At 38.6% G+C, this 11,214-nt stretch overlaps 1 pseudogene; it reads left to right on the top strand.

Moving 5' to 3' along the window:
- Positions 1-216: 216 nt before the first annotated feature.
- The window catches only part of LOC121925877, a 26,394-nt pseudogene continuing 15,396 nt past the window's right edge, over positions 217-11,214 (top strand).

Raw genomic sequence — 11,214 nt, 5'->3', positions numbered from 1 at the left:
ATGTTCAGGACAGAAGGATAAAGAAAGAAAAATAAACTTCTGAACAGAAGATAAGGAAAGAAGATAGGTTTTTCTTGTGATGGCAGTGCCACAAACTTTTAGTGTCATGAGTTGCCAAGAATGGGAAAGGAAGTTAGTGGGAGTCATTAAAGTCAGTACTTGTTATACATCCCTTGTCATAAAACAAACTCCCTGATTATTTATATTTATAAAATTATGGTGAATATTGTGGATATTGGAACTAATAATTTTGTGAATTATATCAAACCCAAACAGATAGCAGTTGAATATTATGAAGACTGTAAGTATATTTAATAAAGTTCAGATACTGCCAAGACATTTGATAGAGTAAGTTGGAGGAGTGCTTCAAACTATGGAAGCCTTTAACATTTTTCCTTACTTTAATACAGTCAGAACAATATGTGCTGCTTCACAAGCAAAAATAATTATGAATGACCTACTGACAAATTTAGTAGTATTGATAAAATCTAACATTAAAATAGGACCTAGACACCACTATTTTCAACCTTTTTTTTTTGCATTAGTAAATGAGTCTTTCACCATAACTATCTATGAAATGCTTTCAGTTAAAGATTTCAAAGTAAAAGCAACCCCGAATGACCTAACATTGTATACTGATAATATCCCGATTTCATTTGAACGGCTGGAACTTTTTTTACTTTATTTCAGATTATATATAACTGAAATCTGATTTCTCAGTAGAAAATTAATAGGCGAAAAGCAAATTAATATATGCCCGATATGTTTGTCCTTATTTTCCCTATTAGTGGATGGGGGGAATTTGAAAGAGTGGCAGAAGTCCTTTGACAGTTTTATTTCGGTAGCAAGAAGTGTTACACTTTTCTCCAATGTCTAAGTGCCATTGGTGTCAAATTTGAATCAGCACTTAGAGTACTTTTGAGGAACTGCTAAGGTCAACTCAAGAGATGGGGGGGGTATATTATCATCACAAACCATTTCAGAAAGTTTTGAGAAGAATCACTGTCAGCAGGCTTGTCTCAGTTATGATCATATAAAAAAAACCCTACAAAAGCATAATAACTGTAAGGTATAGTGGCTGTGACATCTAGATGTATTGTTATTTCTTCCTGTAAAGTATATTAAGATAATTCTTTATATTGTTTATTTTATCTGAGCTATATTTGAATTTCCTGGACACATCATATCTGGCCAGTTTCCTTCAGATAGCCAGCTGGTTAATTCCTGTTTCTAGCCACATTCAGTGTGCAAATGATGTGCTAAGGACTTAATTGTCCTTGTAATTCACAAACACAATAGGCTGTGACTCCAGTGTATTTTCCATACCTCCACTACAAGCTTTCTTTTTTAAAACTAAAGGCCCTTCCACACTACATAATCAGAGCACTATGATTTCGTTTCCATCACCACGTCAACATGCTATGAAATCTGGGATTTGTAGTTTGGTGAGTTACTAGGAGCCCTGGTGGCACAGTGGTTAAATGCCTGTACTGCAGCCATTCACTCAAACCATAAGGTTGCGAGTTCAAGACCAGCAAAAGGGCTCAAGCTTGACTCAGGCTTGCATCCTTCTGAGGTCGCTAAAATGAGTACCCAGATTGTTGGGGGCAAATTAGCTTACAGTTGTAAACCGCTTAGACACTGCTTAGGCAGTATGAAGCAGTATATAAATGAAGCTTGTTTGTTTTGTTTGTTACTAGAACTCTCAGACTGAAAAATGCCTCTCTTTGAACTGCAGATCCCAAGACTGCAGAAAATGGAAATGTAACAGTTACAGTGGAACCATAAAGCTATAATTATGTAGTACAAAAGAGCCCTAATTCTCATCCCCTTACTTTATAGAAGGAAAATTAAAAGATTGAGGGAATATAAATTTCACCAGAAGTGGCTAGTGGCCCCATTATTCTGAAGATGAGAATCCACCCTCAGCATTTCAACAATTGTTCCATATTGTATGGGATCCATCCATGTGCTGAATGTATGTCTGGAATAGGGTTCAGCAATAGGCTAGCTTCTAGATTCACCATCCTCTAATAATGGAACTACCAGCTGCCTTTGAATTTTTCTATAGGGAATTTTAAAGATTTTTCTTTAGGATTTTTCATTAGATAACTCAGCACAAGCAGCTTTCGAACCAGAGGAGCAAGTCTTCATTTGGTTTTATATGTTCTGTGGCAGTGTGTTCATGGTATTTATCTTTTCTATATTACTCAGTGTTTGACCAAAGCTCAGGGATCTGCAATCTCTGCTTTTGATAGGCAATTAAAATACCGACCCAGGCCTTGTAGCCTATTCCATTCTCTCTGTTCTGTTCTGCACATGACACATTGAAAGTGGATTATGAAGTTTGGTAATGTGCCGTAGTTATATCCAAAATTCAACATACAAACATTCCAAAGCACAAGAGTGTATAAATCAATGTAAGTATGTCTCAGTGTTTGCCTGTTGCTTCTAGTATATTAGATCAGGAAACAGGCAGCCTTCTTTGCTGAAGAAAGCAAAGAAGATTATAGGCCTGTTATAGCAAAGTTAGGTCCATTTATAGTTATCAAATGACTGCTAGTTAGTGTCCTGCAGTTATCACTGAAATATCTGCCTTTTGCCTCAGTTCTACCATTTTAGTCTGCATGCACATGTATACGTAATAAAATGCCACTTTATTTGTGTATACATTTCCTTTTATTATTGTTCTTGAATGGAGGAGCATTCAGTCATGTGAGACTCCAACCACACTATAGGGATGTAATTCTCCACTATGTTCAGTTCTGGAAGAAGCCATGAGTAATTTCCTTTCCACTGTGCAAATGTCTTTAAAACCTCTGTAGTTTTTCAAAACCTATTTGCAGTTTGCGACTTATCCTGTGCAAAATTTTCACATGGCTTTTGTGCAGAAAATAGCATTTTCTGTACAGAAAATAATATTTCGGTGCACAAATACTATTTTCTGTGCAGAAAATGCTGTTTCCACTGTAGAAACTGCCATAGTTGGGGACCTATTCTGAACAAAATTCACACTTTTTTGCTGAAGACAAATTGCTTACAAAGAATGCACAAAATGTTCTTAACTGTCAAGATTTTCATCAGACTTCAACACCAGAGGAACATGTTTTCAACAGTGCTAAATAGTTTTGAATATTCTTTCCATCCTTAAACAATAAGAACAACATCTATAAATAACTAGGCTCCAGTTTTATCTTGGTTTTACACTTCTAATCTGAATCTTGTTAGCCATCACTGCCATCATTCCTGTTTTATTTTGTGTTACTGCAAAAGGAAATAGTCTTACTCTTTCAAGGTGCTTGACATGCTAAGATGATGATGATGATTTATTACAGAATCTCTACCTTTCACAATTATCGGAAGCACATTCTTTCCAGTGCATACAGATGGAATCTGTAAGATACTGTATGTCTCCCAGCACTTTGCCTTCTTCTTCAGCATATTGTATCAGCCTGACTTTTCCAAATGATAATAATGTGTTAGGGATGACAGTTTCAATGATTTACTGCAATAATCTCTGAAATAATTTAGTAAAATCTGTGCACCAGAAACATCAACTCAGAATTCAGCTTTGCTGAACATTAAATACTGATTTGCTCTAAGACCCCATAATACTTGATCAAATTAAGAATGACATTAGTAACTCCACAGAATTTAATGACTCGCTTGCATCTCCTGTGGGAAACAATTAAAGCAACCTCCCATGACACATATATTTCCTTCACATACCCTGAGAGAGAAAATAAGAGCAGTGACATCAACTCAGAATTTCACAGAAGTACAAATTAAAGTCTTGAAGAAGGTCTGCAGGCTTACTTAGTCCACTGATACGGTTGATTGGTTTATTGCTGTTTCAGGAAACATAATAGCTTTTGATTATTTACTCCAGTTACATATGCAGTGTGACTGTAAAGAAGAGAAAGAAAGAAGTAGAGCATCTAAACTTATTCAAAAAGAAATGTCTATCTACCTTGACTGAAATCTTCTTGGCTTTACTTCACGAACGAAGATTCAGGAAGGATTCGTCTGTGCTTTCTACAAGTGCGTTGATGACGTTGTATGTATCCTTCGAGCCTGTGCAATGGATTTTTCTGGTGGAGCGCAGCGTGCACAGAACTGGCCTCACCCTTTAAATCAGAGGTTCGACTGCTGAGGCCTTGACAAGCATGAATGGTGGCAGCGAGGTCCTCGGGTCGTAGGTTTGATTAGAGTTTTCTTCTCTTAGATGGTTGACCTTACAGGGTTAGATGAGCACCATCTGCCCGGGTTTGGAATTAGAGTTTTCCTTCTCCTAGATGGTTGCCATAAGGCTAGAGAGCCCATCCTGCCCTTTGGCGCTCTTGGTCAGACCCTTCGATTGTGACCTGTCTGGCATAGGAGGCCCTACCGGTGACTATAATACCACCACCAGCATAGCTCACAACTTCATTAGGGTACGCAAGCCTCTCCCCCACACAGTCAGAGCATAGCTGGAGGCCAGAAGATGACAGTTAAGGAGCGAGGAGCCTCTTTCTTCAGGCTATCCCTGGTGGAGCTGGACCTCCCTGATCACTCCCTCTCAGGCCAAAAGATGACAGTTAAGGAGGGAGGAGTCTCTTCCTTCAGGCTATCCCTGACTGAAATAGTCAAATAATTAATGGCAAGAGGAAAATGTATCCCATAGAAAGAAAAAATTCTCAGTGGGGAACATATTGTGGTATGTTAAAGTCTTCTCAGACTTAGGTTGATACTGAAGTTCTGAAACAAAGTAAGCAGTTCATTTCAACCAATCTCAGTAACAACAAAGCATGATTCTCCAATTTGGTTTGGAGGATAGCATGGAAGGATATGCAAAATTCCCATGAGACCAATCCTAAGCTGATTTAAACTGTTTAACATCCTTTGCCGACAAATTGCCCAAACAGAAGTTCAACATTTGTGTTGAATTTTGTCCCGAGTTTTTATTTTGTTTTTGATTTTTTAGAAATCTTAGATTTTATGAGACAAATTAAGTCACTTGGAGTAATTTGGTTACAACAGTCTTTGCCAGCTGCAGTGAAGAAGAGTCTTACACTGCCCACAAAATTTCTCCCTAGTGTCATCTCATGGCTGAGACGCTACATAACTACAGTTCTGCTTCCATCATGCAATAACTACACCACTGTAGCACAAAATATATGGATCACTGCTAAATACACATGACTGACATCCCACTGCACAATTACAATGTGCAACATGAAGTGAGCTACACACTAGTTCCTCAGGCCCATTATAGAATGAGAAGAGGTTCCTTGTTTGACTGCATACATCTGACCCAGTGCACATCAGTAAATATTTTTACCCCATTAGCTTCATATGGCCATTGTGTGAAGTCTCATTAAAAAAAAGACACACACACTTTACACATGCAATTGTGACATCTGACACCTGTATAGCTCATTAGCAGGATGCTAGCATATGAATACACAAAAAGTTCACAGGGTTTCCTACCTTCCTTCTTCCTTGGTCATAAAATCCAGAGCTCTGCATTATTGACTATGGGTAGTAAGGGTAGTAATCTTCTATATAAATCAGTGTTCTTCTATAACACTTCTATACAGGAAAGAATTCTAGAGTGCTAAGCCCTGGAAAAGAGAGAGACTTGCACAATGGATAAGAATCCATTCCCCACCACACATGTACGCATTGCATGTGCATGCCTCTTGCCCAGGGCAGACAGAAATGGAGGATAATGATATGAGTTAAAGAAGATGAATAAGACTACTAAAATTTTTCTTGAGCAAGAAGAATCATCCAAAAAATGTTCAACACTGCTATCTAGAGTCCCAGTCAGCCACCCATGACAGTTTCCTCCATTCCCAGTCATTTGGCACCATGCTCCCCTCCCACATAAACATACCATGTCAATCAGTCAGGACTCAGTGGCCATTGAACACTGGCTCAGTGGGATGCTAGTGGGACACTAAGTTTATGGGGGATTTAAATTTGAAACGTTTTGGTTCTCACCTAGCATTAGCAGTCTAAATATCAGCTGCAGTGGTAGCTGGCAGTTTCCTTGTCAGTGTCTCAGTACAAATGTTAAAAAGCTGCCCAGCCCACATAATCTTCTAGAGGGATAAAATTCAGCTTTGTGGATAGCACCTTTATAATTCAGAATAAAACCCAGAGTGGATCAATTCACCAACCACCTCACTGATATAGAAGCAACCACCTGTCACTGTAATGCTGCAAATCTGTAACTATCTCCCTTGGAGTGATGAATTCTGTAAGACTTATTTTTGAGTGAGCTTGTACAGGATCGTGCTGTAAATGGTATTTTACAATTCCTCTTAAGCCTTTCTACAGCAATATGCCTTTGAAAAGAAAAAGTTTGCAATGGCACAGAAGGTTCTTGGTCAGTTAGCAAATACAACTGAATATGTTTGTGGTTTCTACATTATTCTGTTTGCTTCTGAAGAAAGTCCCACAGAAATCCTAATCAAAACATTGAGGAGGGAGGGAGGGAAGAAAGAAAGGACCCCTGCATAGTTTTCGATGACTATTTTCAATTCAGGACTTATTCTGAACCAAATTCACAATATTTTGGAGCAAAACCCAGTCTTTTCAAAGTCCTCTATTTGCGACTCTTCTGCACAAAATTCACAGTGCATGCAAAACTTCTATTTGCTGTATTCACATCCCCTTGGTAACATTGCCTTCCCCTTGTATTTTGAAATGTTCAACTGAAGCTCTAAGTTATCGAAAATTGGGGGGCAGAAGGAATATTTCATGGAGGGGCAGCATTTTGATCAGGGTGCCACACGATCATGCTTCCACACTCCATAGCTAAACCTCTGAGCATGTGCTCCCCAGAGCCTCATAATTCCTCCTGATCTTCTGAAGGCTGTGCCTTGCAGTATCATTGGTTCCCACATGGACCAAAATGAATGGGTAATGATCAGTAGGCTTGACATGTCTTGTCAGCCTCAGTGTCACATAATGGATTTTTGCTCCAGGGAGACAACACACCTCCTGAGACATCTTGTCAGGCCCACACATCACTGCTTCTATACCCCTCAGCAAGGAGTCCTCCACCACCACCACATGCCTCCACCGAGGCTTAGAAGTGGCTATTTCCTGTGGTGGTACACTCAGTCTCCCCTGCTCTGTCCCTGAAGTCTTTCCATGCTGCTCTTCCTCATCATCCCTGATAAGGGAAGGAGCTTCAAATTGATTCTGTAGCTGCAACTCCCAGAATGATCCCTGCTTTCCCTAATTCTGTGTGTAACATTCCTCCAGCTATCTACCACCTGTGTATGTGGAGTGACCTTCTCCTCCCCAGCAACTTCCTCTGTGTGGTCCTCATCCAAGACCGTTTGTTCCATTCTGTCCAGGAAAACCTCTTGCTCCCTAATAAGCTGAAGTGTGGCTACCTGGGCCTCCAACTAGAGGAATATCAGCACAAAAGGATGGGAAGAAGAAGAGAATCAGCATTAAGATGTGGGGGAATCAGGGTTTTTAACTAGGAAATTGTTAACTTTCACTAGTAATAAATAAACTAAACAGCAAAAGGTATTGTGATAAAATTAGATCAGTAAATTTCTTCCTCTGGGAGGGGAGTCTGCACATTTCTGGGAATTCTAAATCTAGTTTTTACAGGAGAACATTTTCTGCTGGCTAAGATTGATGGATCAATAAAAAGATAGACATTTTTTCTGTGTTGTTGACAAGCTATCCTACTGTGTTTTGCTGAGTTTTATTTGGATTTTTCCCTGTAAGTGTAAAATATCTGTTTTAACCTGAGATGGCTGCTTCAAGTACTCATTTGCATAAAATCCTCTGCTACCTGAGATTATTTATTTGGATCATGAGTTGATTGTAATCACTAGTTACAGTTCTCAAGCTTTTGATATTAGTGTCAGCTCATATTGGTACTTACATTCTCTGCATTTAAATAAATAATTATTTTAAAAAGCTAACAAATACAGACATAGTTTCAAAGTTTTCAGGCATGACCTGTTGACCAGAAACTGTTTTTAACAGGAAACCATTTCTCTCTACAACATAAATCCTATCAATGATCCAAAGAAAAGAAACCCTCTTCTATAGAGAGGAAATATTGTTGTAGACTTCCTTCCTATATCTATTTTATGGGAGTAAGCCCACCTGGATTCTATTGCACTTACTTTTGAGTGAAAAACCATAATATTGTGCTGTTACAGACTGATTTCTTCCTCTGAATACCTGAATTGTTTGCATTAGTTATTGGTTTGATAATATACTTGGATACCAAGTCCTTTGCTGAATTTTTGAGTTAAAAATATTTGAAGATATTGGAGGAGGAGGGAGTTTAAAGAAAGGAAAAGGTGAATCAAATGGCTGGGGAGGGGAAATAAGTTAGTCTGGAGCAAAGGAATGCATGGAAATGTATGAAATAGAGTGACTCACAGTGACTAGAGAGGAGCAATAGTGGTGGGTAACACTGATGTAGGATCTCAAAGAAAGAACAGCAGTGTCACCATAGCTAACACGTCTTACCACTGTGTGAAGCGAGGCAAAGGTGAATCTCCTTATGAGATCCTCTCACCAAAAAAACCCCTGAAAAAGACAGTCAAAGTGAACCAAAAGGCAACACTAGAACATAGAGAGATAGAAAAGAGCCACAGAGGGAAATGGCAAAAGACAGCTAACCAAGGGCATAAAAGAACCCAAAAGATGGAAAGCCAAGAAGCAAACATGTTCAACAATACAAATACTGATCAAAGCAGTACTATTATAGGAATGTGAAATGTGAGAAGTATGAGCCAGGAGAAGCTAGACATAGGGGCTCGACGGACGGGCAGCTCTGTGCTGCCCAGCTTTGTCCCAAGTCAGTGCTGCAGCAACTGCATGCTGCAGCACCGATGCACTGCCAAAAAGAAGATGCCTAGAGCGGTTCTTTTTTGCACCACCGCAAACAGGAAAGGGTGCTGCCATGACACCACTTCCTATCTGTGACGTGTGGACACTGCACCATCATGGTGCCCCCCTTGTGTACCGGAGGCTGCCATGATGGTGCCACTGCCACACACTAGGGTTCAGAAGTGTGCGGTTGCTGCATGCTTTCGGCCCGCTTATGGCACTTCCCACCAGTCTGTACCAGGCCATAGTAAAACATAAATGAAAATGAAATGAAATGCATAATCATAGCAGTACTGGGGTGAATGAGCTAAAGTAGACAGGAATAGGTCTTTTTAAAATGAAAAGACACAAAGAAACAATAGCATTCATACTAAGGAGAGATGTAGTGAAAGCAGTAAAAGGATACAACACAATCTCAGACAGAATCATGTTAATAAGGCTTCAGAGGGGTGAAACACACAGTCAAAATGAAACGGCTTCTAGCCACTTTGAAGGTGTGGCATTTTAAAAAAATAAATGTTTATTAATTAAAAAACAATAATACAACAAATATTACAAACAACAATCAACTTCATCAATTAATTATAACACTTCCATCCTAAAAGAAAGAAGAAAGAAAACATACAAGAACAAAGAAACATTCTACTAACAACTAGTTATGTGCACTCATACTAACTACCCTATTCCCTAAATAATTAATAACAATCATGAAATCATTAAACCTTCCCTCCAATTTATTTAGCATTTTTTAATATTTATTGAGTAATTTAACAATTTAAGTCAATAATGTAAAATATTGTAATGAATTTATAAGCATAGATGTGAAAAACATGTAAGAAACAAATTAGAAAGAGATTACAATTGGACTGGAAGTACTTTGAAGACCTGTGTTTTTGAGAATATGTTTATTTTAGCAATATTGTTATGTAGCAATGTTGTTTTGGTTTTTGTTTAATCTTATTGTCTATGTTGTGTTTAGTTGTATTCTTGTGTACGAACAAAATCTTTCAATGTATGTTAATATGTGTTTTAAATTTGAATAACCAATAAAAATAATAAATCCTCCCTCCTTCCTTTTTCTTTTATCCATAACCCCCCAATCTTTTATGTTTTAATTCTGCTACCCATGTATCACATCTAAATAAGTCCAAATACACCCAATCATAACAACATTCATACCCCATTACCCCCTCTCTATTTTCCCTATCCTTGGAGGTGTTACACGCGTTGGAGCCTTAAAATCCCTAATGTGTATGGCTTTCCTTGTCAGGACCCTATACAGAGTGCCTGATGGGAGATGACATAGAGTCCTCCATGACTGCAAGACATTCACATCATATACACTATTGTAACATAGATCAAAGAGGCTAAGATAGGAGTTGCTAACAGGGTCATTCAAATGAATTTATTACGGCATACAGACAGTATAAAATAATAAAATGGTTACAAAAATTACCTTACATCCAGTTAGAAACATTTATATTCCAGCATATCATATAAACATTATATTCAAGCATATCATATAAATGCATGAGTACAGGAAGAGTCATTCACACCTTTGGGGCAGATTTATGGCCAGGATGTTCCGCCAGGCCATAGCCATTGGATGACCCTTCTCTCATCTTGGAGACTGTCTATAGATCAAGTAATCTTTAATATGCAGATTTGGTTTTGCTTTGAAGCAGGGTGAACAACTCTCTGCCTGAGGCAAGATTTTTGCCTATTTAAGATCTCTCAAATTCTTTGTCTAGTATTCTATGTTAGAATCCAGGCACATTCTTTATGTGTCTGAGTTCTGATATAGTTCCACTCTCTTAGTCATCCCCTTCTCCTTCCCCTTCTTGTTACTGAGTCTTAATCAATTGGACCTGGAGCATCACACTAAACTGGCTGCTGATTATCCTCTGGGCACAGGACAAGGTGTTGGTTATTAAGTTTAAAGCCCTACATGGCTTGGGCCCAGGTTACCTGCGGGAATGCCTCTCCCCATATAATCCGCCCCAAACTCTCAAAATGTCTGGGAAGCTCTTATTACAGACACAAAAATCTAGATTAACATCTACTTCCCAAAGATCTTTTACCTTTACTGCTCAAAACTCTAGAATGACTTGCTGGAGGAGAGCCATTGCATTACCACCTTGGATGCTTTTAAGAAAGCCATTAAGACAGATCTCGTCTGGCGGACCTTTCCACCAGAGGCGACATGAGCGACATACCTATCCTTCTCCCTATTCCCAACTGTATAAGATTGGAATCCAAACCCTGATTCGGCTATTGCATTTTTTTTACATTGTGTTATATTATATTGTATTGCTTTGTACTACTAGGAGGGTTATTTTATGAGAATTTTAATGT

Source organism: Sceloporus undulatus, chromosome 3 (assembly GCF_019175285.1).
Source record: "Sceloporus undulatus isolate JIND9_A2432 ecotype Alabama chromosome 3, SceUnd_v1.1, whole genome shotgun sequence".
In the NCBI taxonomy this organism is placed as follows: domain Eukaryota; kingdom Metazoa; phylum Chordata; class Lepidosauria; order Squamata; family Phrynosomatidae; genus Sceloporus; species Sceloporus undulatus.
This window is presented reverse-complemented; position numbering and strand designations above follow the sequence as displayed.